The 14,604-nt window shown below is 41.3% G+C and overlaps 2 long non-coding RNA genes across 2 annotated transcripts in view; both read right to left on the bottom strand.

Annotated features, from left to right (window-relative positions):
• Positions 1-2,389, bottom strand: part of LOC134087095 (uncharacterized) — a 3,024-nt gene extending 635 nt beyond the window's left edge. The window contains exons 1-2 of the long non-coding RNA XR_009939802.1: positions 2,336-2,389; positions 454-522 (exon numbers count right to left, since the gene is read on the bottom strand). This is a non-coding gene — a long non-coding RNA (uncharacterized LOC134087095). The remainder of the gene's footprint in view (positions 1-453; positions 523-2,335) is intronic.
• Positions 2,390-2,539: 150 nt separating this feature from the next.
• On the bottom strand, positions 2,540-3,769 carry LOC134087089 (uncharacterized). The gene is made up of 4 exons (XR_009939801.1): positions 3,577-3,769; positions 3,196-3,450; positions 2,757-3,029; positions 2,540-2,628 (listed from the first exon to the last, which is right to left on the bottom strand). It is a non-coding gene; the product is annotated as an uncharacterized LOC134087089 (long non-coding RNA).
• Positions 3,770-14,604: the final 10,835 nt, after the last annotated feature.

Genomic DNA, 14,604 nt, shown 5'->3' with positions numbered 1-14,604 from the left:
CAACTCGTCACAATACCAAAATTATTGTTTACATTTTTAGACGTTTGATTTAATTTTGGGGCCCCCACCACCTTGACGCCATCATCAGTAGCCTAATCATAGGTATATATATATCTATGATTAGGCTACTGAAGTACGTTAGCGGTGCAGACTTAGTCAACTGATGGGCTTCTGCTGATCAGCAATTTCAAAATATTCCACTCACATTTCTGTCTGTGATATGATTTAAGCATACAGCAAACTCCTGTAAAATATCATCATTTTAATGTATGTTTCTGCCACACCAGAATGAATGGTCACCGCACGCTACTGCAGCTAAAGCTCCACCGGAAACAAATGAGGCACCTCAACAGTCTTCGATCATATGGCCTATTAGCTGTGAATAGTCTGTCGATATCTCAAATCACCTCTCCATAGCAATCAATGTCAAAGCAATTAGAGACAAGAACTTACTGCAAGAGTGTCATATTCCGGTGATAGGGTCCTAAGGTTCAGAGCTGTGTATGTGTCATCACTTGAGTCCTGTAACAATAATAAAGTATTTTGAGGTGTACTGCAACCTGAGCCGTTTGCACACAGTAATCAATAACATTAACAAAACGTTAGCAAAATATCACCATACAGTCCGGCGATGAAGACACGTGAGATCTCGATTTTCCTTCGAGAGGAGCTGGTAGGGGGGCAGTTGATAAGTCTTCTGTACACTGCGCTAGCTACGCTATTGGTGCTTTGTTTCATGTGTAGGAGACTTAAGCAAGCTACTGATGAGATTTGGTGCTGTTTTTAACAATATTAATGCTATTTGGAATGTGTTTGGCTCACCAACATTTTGCATTTTGGGCTATAGCATATACCAGTGTAGTGCAAGCAGTGGTTGATCAATGAAAATGCTGACTCCATGGCTTATTTGATGTGTTTTCATGCAGAAAAACAGCTTGTGGTCAATTTTCGCCGGAGTTACACTTTAATTTGTACACAGTTGAACCAAAAGGCTGTAGACCATTTAAAATTCATCCAGGGCCAGCATAGCCAAAGTGGATATGTGGAAAGTGATAACTTAGGCCAAAGTGGATATGTGGAAAAACTTTGGTTTCAATTTTTAATCAAGGTAAAACAGCATGTTTTGCGTGATGATGCTCCCTTGTTTATTTAAAATCTTGGTAACACTTTACTTGACAGGTTCATTCATAACACATTCATAACAGCTGTCATGAACTGCACATGAAGCATTCATGACTGATTCATGAAATATGACTCAACATTCATACCAACACTATCATAAATGTGGAGGACAAAACAACGGAAACTTGTCAAAATAAAAGTCCAACATTCCAGTTATCCATATACAGGGTATTATGAATCCTCTCCAGCGTTTGTAAACATCTCATGAATATTTTATGAAGTCTTCTTCAAATGTCGCTTTACTATACGAGTTGTGAAGTATTCATCATATTGGGAAGTGAACTACTGACCATCTCTGGACCTCTGAATGGTTGGACATTCATATTTTATATATCTGTATATATATATATATATATATATATATATATATATATATACAGTCATTGGTGTAGACAATTATGCATTCTTCAGGTTATCATAAAATAAACAAACAGACAAACAAAAAACTAGATTCTCCTGGAAACTGGACTTCCCCGTTGAGATGTGATATGATCAGGTTGGCCAGAACAATGCTGCAATGCTGCTTTGCGATTGTTGGACTTTTATTTTGACAAGTTTTTGACGTTTTGTCTTCCACATTCATGAAAGAGTTGGTATGAATGTTGAGTCATGTCTCATGAAACAGTCATGAATGCTTCATGTGCAGTTCATGACAGCTGTTATGAATGTGTTATGAACGAAGCCGTCAAGTAAAGTGTTACCAAAATCTTTGTTTGCTCATTGGGATTGAGACACCCTTCCCCAGCTGTTCAAATTTGTAGCATGGGATTGAACTTAATTATAATTAAAAAACAAAGGAGGGGAAATGTTTTCCAAATAGCTTACCCTGTTACATATTTTGTTGTCTTGTGTTGTCATATGTCACAAAAAGACCAGAAGATATAAGCTATAGGCTATTTTGTTGCTCTGTTTGGTTAGGTCTATCCAATGAGAGCAGAGGCATTTAACCGCCCCCCTTGTAAAAGTTCAAAATGACGTCCCAATGGAGCAGTAGCAGACTCACATTCAGACTAGAATTGTGAGAATGACAACGTCAGGCTAGCCCTAATGCAGTTTATTTCTGATCATCTGTAAATATATTGCATTTGGAGCAATTATATTATGGTGCTACATTTAGTTGAGATAGTTGAGCATTTGGATAAGCAGTGTTAACCTGTGTGTTGCTGTGAGTTCTCCTTGAAGTTTCTGTTGATTGAGTCTTCTGTCTCCTATGTTCCAAACACAAAGAAAATTAAACTTGCATGTTTGTGCAGACTCAGAATAGCTAGATAGATATTCAATATAATCTGTTGTTTTATGTTATTAAAAAAGTGGTGATTCACAATAAACTGATATGAAAGTATTTCTCTGGGACTTGCCTCCAGCATACAATGACCACCAACAAGAGAGCTACAACCAAGATGCCCCCCAAAGCAATAAACAGGATTTCTTTGGGCAAGCCAGGATCTGAAGAAAATGAATATCTTAAAGGTCCACCTCTTTATATGAATAAAGAAATTCAGGGAAGAAGAAACGGTTTCACCAACACTCAACAGAGACTAATTTTGAAGTGAAAATAAGAAAGTTCTCTGTACCTGGCCAGGAGACCCTGACTCCGGTTGAGTTCTCTGAGCCGACCTCGTTTTGTGCCTCACAGTGATAAAGTTCGTCCACACCAGGGACAAGGTTAAGAGTGAAGCTCAGCATCCTCCCTGTGTCCTGAATAACTGTCTCATCTCTGGTCTTCCTGTACCAGGTGTAGGTGTGCGCTGGTGGGTTGGCATCACTGCTGCAGGTCAGAGTCACTGAGTCGCCCTCATGAAGGTCACCAGAGAGACTGAGTGATGCTGAGGTGTTTCTTGGAGCATCTGCAGATTTGAAAGGGAAGATACATGATGACTGGATCAGCAACCTCTTCAGTTCTCTCTTCAGAACTCTTTTTTATATACATTGCTACTCTTAATTGCTGTGTGATTTCATGAATGACTTGATGTCTCCGAAATATGCTTTTAAAAAAAAGATGCCATCACATACATCTGATATCCTGAGTCATTTCAGGTGAACTGTGGATTTCATGTCCTTTAACAGCACAGGAGTATTTGCCTGCATCTTCAGGGCTGGCTGAGTGTATGTACAGCCTGTTGTCAGCTGTGTGTGGATTATCAATGGGCTGTGAGTTCCTGTACCAGATGTAGGTGGGGTTGTTACTCAGACTGCAGATGGTGTTGCAGGTCAGAGTCACTTCATCTCCCTCTTTTACAGTGTCAGGATTAACCAACACTTGCAGTTCTGAAATAGATTAGATTGTATTAATATAAGATGCACTTCATACAGAATGTTTTTTGCATGTGTCCATTTCAACATTTGAAATACTGTTGAGAACACTACCATTATGGAATATATTTATGCAAATACCTGTAACTAAGAGTCTAAGATGTCCATTCGAAAACTTTTCTTCTTTATCAGTTACAAATCTGAAGGTATATGTTTTTGCATCATCAAGGTTTAGGTTCCTTATGGTCAAAGTGTGGTTATTGCTGTTATTTCCAGTATAGTCCACACGACCCTGATAGTGTTCATCCTCTCTCAGATCTTTATGTCCTGTGATATACCAGAATGCCTTCATGACTGTATGATCACAAGAGTAGGTGTAATAGCTGTGGAGTTCCACTGAGGAGCCCTTCAATGCACAGATGCTCTGTGGGGTGTAGGTCACACTCCAGCCACTCAGACCTGAAACACACACACACACACACACACACACACACACACACACACACACATACTTCAACGCACAGATGCTCTGTGGGGTGTAGGTCACAACATGCTACTGATGTACACTAGTGTGTGTGTGTGTGTGTGTGTGTGTGTGTGTGTGTGTATGTTAGGCTATTACTGAGTGTATGAGTGGAAACAGAGACCTAGAATAATAAACAACAACACACAACTTCACTTACACACAGACGGTGATGGGTGATCCTCATGTCCTCTTACAGCACAGGAGTAATAACCAGCATCCTCTTTGCTAAATGAGGCTATAGACATGATGTTGCTGCTGGTTGTGTGTGTGTTACTCAGAGGCTGTGAGTTCCTGTACCAGATGTAGGTGGGGTTGTTACTCAGACTGCAGGTGGTGCTGCAGGTCAGTGTCAGACTATGATGCATCCTCACTGATACTGGACTTGATGTTACACGAAGATCTGTGTGCAAAAAGGATGTTATTACCTCAATGCAAAAAACCAAAATAATTGATTTTTTAAAGTTCAATGAAAATAATTTCTCCACAGTACTAACCTGTAAGTGTCAGAGAAACCTCAGATCCAGCAAATTTCTCCTCATCTACATTAAGTGTACACCTAAATCTGTACTTTTCGTCAATGTCAGTCTCTCTCAGGTCCTTGATTCGTAGGCTGCAATCGCTCACTTTATCACCGAGATATTCCACACGCCCCCGATATCTGGAATCCTCATACAAATATTTCGGTTCTCTCCCCCACCTCCATTTGATGAACCAGTATGCCTTTCTGACCAGTTTACCACTTGGATACGAGTAAGTGCAGGGAATGTCCACAAATGACCCCTTTAAACCACAGATGCTGCTAGAGGAATACATCACGCTGTAGGGGCCCTCACCAAGTACACCTAGACAGTAGACACATGTTAGAGAGAAATTAAAGCATCACTGCTGCAGGACATTTCACAACTGAAGATCCGCCATCATCAGCTACTAGCTGTGATGGGATGAAGTGCATTGTGGGAACTCCTTACTACACATCAAAGCTCATTCACTTGTGTGGTCAGTGGGGCTGAAGAAGAGATGGCATCATCAGGAATGTGTGGATACAACAGGCCAACTAGGTACGGGATTTGGGAACTACTCAGCAGACAATTATGTTGTGATCAAAGCCTTGTGCCACACCAATATACCTGGGTGCTCTACAGTACGTGCAAGCTCTTTGCTTCCGGAGAAATAAGAAGCAGGAATCAGAACGCTGCTGCTACAGTGAAGCTTCTGTAAGTCTCTCATTGTTGTGAAGGGAGCAAAACAGTGGCTACACCTACTGTATACACTACACCTACATTACTCCTCTACTCCTACATTACACCACTGTTACACCTACTCTACTCCTACACTACTTCTCTGCTACACCTCCTCTACTTCTCTGCTACTCCTACACTACTCCTCTGCTACACCTCCTCTACTACTCCTATGTCAGTCTCTCATTGTTGTGAAGGGAGCAAAACAGTGGCTACACCTACTGTATACACTACACCTATATTACACCTCCTCTACTCCTACATTACACCACTGCTACACCTCCTCTACTCCTACACTACATCTCCGCTACTCCTCCTCAACTCCTCTGGTACTCCTATGTCAGTCTCTCATTGTTGTGAAGGGAGCAAAACAGTGGCTACACCTAATGTATATGCTACACCTACATTACTCCTCTACTCCTACACTACACCTCTGCTACTCCTCCTCTACTCCTACACTACACCTCCGCTATGCCTACACTACTCCTCTTCTAGATCTGCCCTACACCTACTCCTCCTCCACTGCAGCCAAGGGGTCTATATCAATGTTTGACACCCCCCTTGGATGTCTCTGCTGTGTTCGCCCCTTATATTTTATTCCAAGAAGGAAGGCTGTAGCTTCACTGCAGCACCAGTGTAACTACTGTAACTGAGAGAAGATAAGGCCCTCAGGACTCAGCCTTAAGAAACACAAATACAAATACATGGAAGGATTACCTGATAAAAGCCAGAAGGCTGCAGTGAGTATCACAGGGCCTTTTGTGGTTGACATGGTTGCATCAACCTTACAAAAAAGACAAGATTTCAGCATCATCGGCTCTAGCGGCAGCAGTGTAGTGAAGTGTAGCAATGTGGTCAAATGTTCATGCAAGTCTGGGAGACGGGAAACTGCTTCTGCGTCGTAGTGTCTACGTTTTTTCTACGTTGCAGTGTGTAAGTAGGGTGAGACCATTACGGTAACACTTTATTTGAAGGGGTCTACATAAGGGTGTCATGTAACCGTCATAAGAATGACATGACACATGTCATGCACATTAATGACACATTATTGATGTTTATGACTGTTGTCATAATCTGTCATACGGTTTTTGTTATGTCAAGTTGACATTGTTTGAGCGTCATCATTATGACAACTTGACATTAGGCAAGATGACATTATCTGACGGCATCTTTGTCATGACAACTTGACATTAGGCAAAAAAATGTAATCCGTTTACAATATTGTCATGACAACTTGACATATAACTGTGTTTGGCCTGACTTATCTTCTAGGTTTTTTAAGTGATGAGCCTGAACAATTGGCTGTCATGACACCATTATGAATTGGTCATGAATACTTTTCTTGACCTCAACTACAGTGGTACAGTTTTGACTTGTCATTAAGCTGTCACAAAGAACTATTACTGACCAAAATAGTTTTCTGACAGTGTCATGAATACTTACCTTTGACCTCAAGTACAGTGAACCATCTGAGATGTTTCCTGAACATGTCATGAAGTGTCATTACACTGTCATGTAGGTTTCATTTCTGTAGTCTACATTTTACATTTCTGGAACATTGAGTCTAATTTCAAGTATAATAACAACAAACACCATACTCAAGTCATGACTTCAAAGAGTTTATTTCAGCAATGAATTTTGCAAAACCATATACATTGTAGAGCCTCGTTGCCATGGGTAGCTATCCTGAGTTCTTTAAAACCACTTAGCTTTGTGATCCCACAATGAAATGCAAATTCTATTTACTCTTATTTACACATTCACCACACATGCATTACACTCAATCTTCAATAGTTTTCAATAGGCTAACTTTCAGTTTCAGGTATCAAATGTAATACAACATCCAAGCAAACAATGGTTTTCTTTGTCATCAAAATAAAATACCAAACCCTATACTATAGCCGGCAGTTATTAAGTAAATAATAAAAAAAAATAAATGAGTAGGCTACCCAACCAGCTGTCAGAGTTCGTGTGGCACTGTGGCAGGCCTGTAACGTTGCTGGTGTGCATTGAAGCCTAAAACCAAAACGGCTCTTTCACGCCACTCCAGCACATAGCTCCGGCAGCGCAACAACGGGCAGCCGTGGTGTACTGGTTAGCGCATCGGGCTTGTAACCGGAGGGTTGCCGGTTCGATCCCCGACCAGTCCACCACGGCTGAAGTGCCCTTGAGCAAGGCACCTAACCCCTCACTGCTCCCCGAGCGCCGCTGGTTGGGCAGGCAGCTCACTGCTCTGGGTTGTGTGATACACCTCACTGTGTGTTCACTGTGTGCTGTGTGTTCACTAATTCGGTTAAATTGGGTTAAATGCAGAGAACTGAATTTCCCTCACAGGATCAAAAAAGTATATATTCTATTCTATTCTATTCTATTCTATTCAAAGAAAACTCAGCGTGTAGGCTAGATGTAATGGATGGACCAGATGAACAGACGTCTTCTGCGAGGCTCGTGGAGGTTCCAAGAGAGAGTGGCCGTGCAGGCTATCGCATCGTGCTAGCAGCTAGCTAGGTCTTGCTGACTAGCTGAAGGCTTTATACTGGTGGGAAATTTTCGTCTCGAAGTTTTCACTTCCAACACAACTTCACCGTGTAGCAGTAATGTTTAAGTAAGTGTTTTACCCACTAAACACAAAGGCTATATTTGTGTTAGGCTGCGGTAAACCTTTCCCGCTCAGCAGTCGTCTTCTCCCTTCTCCCTGGTGTTGTTTCTTATTTCCTGATTACCCTTGACCTCTAGCTCAATTCTCATTGGCTCAAATAATACAAATGTAATATAAACTACACATTTCCATTCTTTTCACTTTTAGAATCAAAACATAATATCTTGACAACATTTCAGTAGCCTACCTAGGAAATTATGAACTAAATATATTAATCTAAAGCAATGCATAACCATGAAATTTAATGAACATGAGTTGCGTGCACAAGAGTCAATGTTTCCAGAAGGCCTATGGGTATGAATATATTTTGTTTATAATTTCTTAGTTACTGAAATGTTGTCAAGATTATGTTTTGATTCTAAAAGTGAAAAGGACGGGGAAGTTGTGTTGGAAGTCAAAACTTCGAGACGAAAATTTCCCACGAGTATAAAGCCTTCAGCTAGTCAGCAAGACCTAGCTAGCTGCTAGCACGATGCGATAGCCTGCACGGCCACTCTCTCTTGGAACCTCCACGAGCCTCGCAGAAGACGTCTGTTCATCTGGTCCATCCATTACATCTAGCCTACACGCTGAGTTTTCTTTGTTGCGCTGCCGGAGCTATGTGCTGGAGTGGCGTGAAAGAGACGTTTTGGTTTTAGGCTTCAACGCACACTAGCAACGTTACAGGCCTGCCACAGTGCCACACGAACTCTGACAGCTGGTTGGGTAGCCTACTCATTTATTTATTTATTTATTTACTTAATTACTGCCGGCTATAGTAAAGGGTTTGGTATTTTATTTTTATGAAAAAGAAAACCATTGTTTGCTTGGCTGTTGGTTGTATTACATTTGATACCTGAAACTGAAAGTTAGCCTATTGAAAACTATTGAAGATTGAGTGTAATGCATGTGTGATGAATGTGTAAATAAGAGTAAATAGAATTTTTATAATTGTGGGATCACTAAGCTAAGTGGTTATATTTCAAATAGAGGTGATGAATGAATGGTTGGATTAATTTGTTTATTTAAAACTTTAAAGATCTCAGGATAGCTACCCATGGCAACGAGGCTCTACAATGGATATGGTTTTGCAAAATTAATTGCTGAAATAAACTCTTTGAAGTCATGACTTCAGTATGGTGTTTGTTGTTATTATACTTGAAATTAGACTCAATGTTCCAGAAATGTAAAATGTAGACTACAGAAATGAAACCTACATGACAGTGTAATGACACTTCATGACATGTTCAGGAAACATCTCAGATGGTTCACTGTACTTGAGGTCAAAGGTAAGTATTGCTTGCTTACGCATGCTTACAGGGCAGTGCCCCTCCCTCACCTGGGGCTCTCAGACCACCTCTCGCTGCTCCTCTTTCCTATCTACACCCCTCTTAGGAGGACAACGAAGCCATGCACTAAAACCATCACGACATGGCCAGAGGGGGCGCTGTCACAACTCCAAGACTGCTTCTCAAGCACTGAATGGACCCTTTTTGAACAGGGGGATCTCCAGGAGCATACAGAAACTGTTCTTTTTTATATAAAGACCTGCATTGACAATGTGACTGTAAATAAACGCATTAGGGTGTTTCCTAACCAGAAACCTTGGATGACTTCAGAAGTATACAAACTTCTGAAGGCACGGGACCGAGCCTTCAGGTCAGGGGACATAGCCCTATACTCCACTGCTAGGACTGAACTGAAGAGTGGAATCAGGACTGCCAAACTGGCCTACAGAGAGAAAATTGAAAAACATGTCTCGGATAACGACCCGAGACGAGTGTGGCAGGGGTTACAACATCTCACTAACTATCGGGGCGGGAAAAAAACAGTAACAACTGCAAATGGTGCCCTGCTGGCAGAGGAGCTTAACAACTTCTTTGCCCGTTTTGAGACCAAGAGCCCCTCTGCTTTATCGCCCCCTGAGGTCACTGACACTCCTGTTCTCACTGTCCAACAACACGAAGTGAGACAGGTTCTCAAAGCAGTGAATCCCAGGAAGGCTGCTGGCCCTGATGGAGTACCTGGGAAGGTACTTAGAGCATGTTGTCATGAACTCTCTGCTGTCTTTACCACCATCTTCAACTTATCTCTCGCTCAGGCCATTGTCCCATCCTCTCTGAAATCAGCAACCATCATCCCCATACCCAAGAAATCATCATCAAACAGTCTAGCAGACTACAGACCCGTGGCCCTTACCCCTGTCATAATGAAGTGCTTTGAGAGACTGGTACTCAAGCACGTGCAAGCCAGTCTCCCTCACTCCTTGGACAATCATCAGTTTGCATACAGGCCAAATAGATCCACAGATGATGCCCTATCTATAACCCTACACGCTGCCCTGAGCCATCTTGAACAGAGAAACAGCTACGTCAGGATGCTTTTTGTGGATTACAGCTCCGCCTTCAACACAATCATCCCCGACATCCTGATCAACAAACTGCTGACCCTCGGACTCCCCTCACCCACCTGCAGCTGGATAAAAGACTTTTTGTCAAACCGTCCACAGACTGTGCAAATTGGCCCCCACCTCTCTTCCACCATCACACTCAGCACCGGCTCACCTCAGGGCTGTGTGCTGAGCCCTCTTCTCTATTCACTATACACATTTGACTGCCTACCAACATTCCCCACAAACTCTATCATAAAATTTGCAGATGACACTACCATAGTAGGTCTTATAACAGGCGGGGACGAGTCTGCCTACAGACAGGAAGTGCAGAACCTCTTTGAGTGGTGCTCTGCCAACAACCTCATCCTAAATACCACAAAAACAAAAGAACTCATAATTGACTTCAGAAAACATAACACCCCCCCCCCAACCTCTCCTCATAAATGGTGAGTGTGTGGAGAGAGTCAACTCATTCAAATTTCTGGGCATCCACATCACAAACTGTTTCTCCTGGGCAACTAATACCACAGCCATTATCAAAAAAGCTCAGCAGCGCCTTCACTTCCTCAGGATACTGAGGAAAAACAACTTGAATGTGAAGCTGCTGGTGTCATTTTACAGGTCCATCATCGAGAGCATCCTGTCATACGGCATCTCTGTATGGTTTGCTGCATGTTCCACAGCTGACAAAAAATCTCTACAGAGAATCGTAAAAATTGCAGAAAAAATCATTGGTTGCCCCCTCCCCCCCTGTCAGACATTGCACTCAGTCGCACTCTTTCAAGAGCCAAGAACATCATCAAGGACAATACTCATCCTGGCCACCATTTGTTTCAACTGTTACCCTCTGGTAGGCGTTTTAGGTCCATACAATCCAGTACCACAAGATTTAAAAATAGCTTCTTTCCAAATGCAATAGTCTCCCTAAACAAACAATAGCCAAACCCAGCCACCTAGTGTCACTTCTTGCACTTTATATTTGCACTATATGACCATTGCTCTGTTTACTCTTTTATTGTGTTTTATATGTGTTTGTGTGTTTTTATGTCTTATAATGATTATTTATTGTATGTGTGCACCCAGTGGAGTAGCGCTCTAATCTCGTTGTATTGCAAAGTACAATGACAATAAAGGCATTCAAAGTATTCATGACACTGTCAGAAAACTATTTTGGTCAGTAATAGTTCTTTGTGACAGCTTAATGACAAGTCAAAACTGTACCACTGTAGTTGAGGTCAAGAAAAGTATTCATGACCAATTCATAATGGTGTCATGACAGCCAATTGTTCAGGCTCATCACTTAAAAAACCAAGAAGATAAGTCAGGCCAAACACAGTTATGTCAAGTAGCCATGACAATATTGTAAACGGATTACATTTTCTTGCCCAATGTCAAGTTGTCATGACAAAGATGCCGTCGGATAATGTCATCTTGCCTAATGTCAAGTTGTCATAATGATGACGCTCAAACAATGTCAACTTGACATAACAAAAACCGAACGACACATTATGACAACAATCATAAACATCAATAATGTGTCATTAATGTACATGACATGTGTCATGTCATTCTTATGACGGTTACATGACACCCTTATGTAGACCCCTTCAAATAAAGTGTTACCTTTTATTTTTTAGCAAATTGTCCCTGGAACAACTCCTTGCCTTGCTTAAGGGCACAACAGTGGGACCCAGGAATTGAACCCACAACTTTCCTGGCAACTACTGTATACAGTATGCTAGCCAATTCATTAACCACTACGCCACCACCGCCCACTGGAAAGAACACAGTACAGGGACGATACAGCAAAATGACATGAAGAGGGTAAAGCTAACACACTGTGTTGGATCCATCTTGCTATCTTTAGACGCTTAGTAGGGTACAGATTAAGAACAGGCATGTCGCCTTCCTATCTTTTAAAACTAGAACGAGGAAAGAATATAGTCTCATGTTGTACCTGTTGTTGTTGTTGTTGTTGTTGTTGTTGTTGTTGTTGTTGCTTTTAAATAGCTATTGACTAAAGAAGTAAAATATTGCACTTACTTGTGTTAGCTGACAGGGAGAGAGTGAGCTGTTCTGTGTATTCAGGAACTTCTCTTAAGCAAGCGTGTGTGACTGTGTCTGTGAGTGTGACAGAGAGAGAGAGAGAGAGAGAGAAGGGGTGACCATTGAAAGAGAAGTTGTTGATGTGGAGACTGCACTTCTGTTTTCGTCTTATCTGAAATCAGTGTGAATTTTCTACAGAAGACAACTGCATGTGTTGCTCTACTCACTCACTCACTCTCCAGACTTCCCACTAAGCTTACAGCACCTTGGACCACAAAACAATTGTATTGTTTATAGTTATAGCCTTGATGGAGGCCTTGATGTTCCGTGCTGTATCACAGCTCGTACAGGTCATCTCGTGCATCAAATTCACATACCAGATCTTCAGAATCCCCATTTGCCATATCAGTTTCAATATCAGCATTCAATGAATCAGTATTTGATATTAAATTGTAGTTACTTATCAGCTTTCTCTACAGACCGGGAGCCTATAGCTTCCAACAAAGATGGCGGCTATATATTTTAGTTTCTGCAAGTTAAGTCAGCGCCCCCTCTTGGAAAAATGAGGAAAGCGTTTATAATTTCACCTACTCAACAAATATAGGACTTCCTGCTTTCAATGATGTAAAATGACAATTTGTACATCATTGAGAGCAGGAAGTCCAACATTGAAAACCATATTTCTCTTGTCTTAAGGCAAACTGAGGGAATGATGCACGGCCATTCAAAAACATGACTGGTTTTCTAAAGACACAAAGCTTAATGCTAATCGGTGAAGTGTCCCTTTAATGAATGTTTATTTCTGATTTGCATTTTCACAATGCTAAAGCACAAGGCAAATTGGTTGTGGAAGTAAACAAGTGACAAAGTATTTATCAAGAAAATGACACCAAGTGGAACATTGTAAAATCATAAGAATGAACAAGATCAAGAACATGATCAATATCTTGCTGTAAGCCAAGACACAGTTGAGTGTTCTGTCTGCATGAAACATCCCACCATGGGGAAATAACCTTCTGAAGGAAAAATGCACTTATAGCGTTCAGCATTCCACCTTCAGCTCCCTCTGCTGGGTGAACACGGGAACAGCACTCAGTTTCCACTCATCAGATGAGAGGAGAGCAAACATCTTCAAGGGGCTTACGCTCGCCAGTAGATTGTGTTGAGCTAATGACTTTTGCTGTGCTTCCCGCCAGGCTCAGTGTGATATAGCTATTATTTATAGCATGCAGCAGTCAAAGTTCAACATGGACTATTGCAGAAATTGGAAGAGCATACTTATGGCAAAATGATGCTTGTATTGCGCTTTGCTCGATGCAGCGGCAGACCAGTTCTTTGAGGATAATGGGTTTCAGATGCAGCAGTGCTGTTAGCGCAATGTGCATGCTACCCATAAGTCTCTTCAGTCATCAGATTTCAGCTTTATCTCGAGTTCAATCTCTCTCTCTCTCTCTCTCTCTCTCTTTCTTTCTCCCTCTTTCTCTCTGAGGTGATTCTTAGTCTTGTCCTAGTTCTCGTAGTCTGGAGGCTCAGTTGGGACTGAAGTTGGAGGGGTGTAGATGGCGCCATCAGCTGAAACTTTCACGTTCTGAGAGCAACACACATGAAATAAATACATAATTACTTTTTTAAATACTACATTTATTTTTTTACATATTATCTTTACATTATTTGGTGCAAAACAACAAAAAGACTCATATTCATGGACATGTCAGATAGACATGTCAACTTCTTCTCAATAGAGAACCTGTGAATGTGGCATCAGCAGAATACTGTAATACAGAGAACGTCATTACAGTAATTGCTCGCATATAAGCCGCAGTGTATGTAAGCCGCAGGACAGTGTTTTATGCTAGTTTAAAGAAACAAAACCATACACCATACTGTATTAATTGCCCCCCTGTATTAACCTCATTGCTGAAGAAATTTTGCAAAATCAATGTATAAGCCGCGGCTAGTAGTCAGGATATAACGGTTAGGCTGAACATGCCGTTACTATGTACAATTGTAGTTAGATGGATGCAATTTATTGTAATTTGTATAACTATGTTAATTTGAAGATTTGTTCTACCCCATTTATTGGAGTTTCTCAATTAGATGAAATCAGTGTTCTCTTACTTTGAATGAGTTGAATGTAACCGACAATTGAGTTCAAAATGCTGAGTGATAATTAGCTCTGATGAGTCTGGGGCTCTCAAATCATTAAAGACCTCTAGCAATCGCCAAAGGAGTTAGCTATTTAATATAACAGAAGATGCCGTTACAACATGGCTAATGCTCCGGCTAACTTGCATATAGCCTATTAGCTGTGAAGTTAAATACCTCTTGT

The sequence above is a fragment of the Sardina pilchardus genome, chromosome 1 (genome assembly GCF_963854185.1).
Source record: "Sardina pilchardus chromosome 1, fSarPil1.1, whole genome shotgun sequence".
In the NCBI taxonomy this organism is placed as follows: Eukaryota; Metazoa; Chordata; class Actinopteri; order Clupeiformes; family Clupeidae; genus Sardina; species Sardina pilchardus.
Note: the sequence above shows the minus strand (reverse complement) of the source record. Positions and strands in the feature narration are given on the sequence as shown.